A 314-nucleotide genomic window follows, 5' to 3' on the forward strand; every position below is an offset into this window, starting at 1 on the left:
CAATGCCAGCAGCCAGAGTGGGCCATCACTTGATTGTTCCAACATGGAGATCCCACTAATTTTAAGCACATATGGGATCTCTCTTTTTCCGCACATTCACCCACATCTCAATCCCTTAGCAGTACTTACATACATTTATATATAAACCCCTCCATGCTACTATTTCTGTTTCATCCCTTCCCTCCCACCTCATGAATCCATTAGATTTTTTTAATTCTTTGAAGTTAAAAAGCATATGAAAAGTTGGTCATCGCTGTCGGATCCCATCTGCTTCTGCATATACATACCACAAGCATAAATTGCCTTTGGAAATG

The sequence above is a fragment of the Egretta garzetta genome, unplaced genomic scaffold (assembly GCF_000687185.1).
Source record: "Egretta garzetta isolate BGI_Z169 unplaced genomic scaffold, ASM68718v1 scaffold139, whole genome shotgun sequence".
NCBI classification, from domain to species: Eukaryota; Metazoa; Chordata; class Aves; order Pelecaniformes; family Ardeidae; genus Egretta; species Egretta garzetta.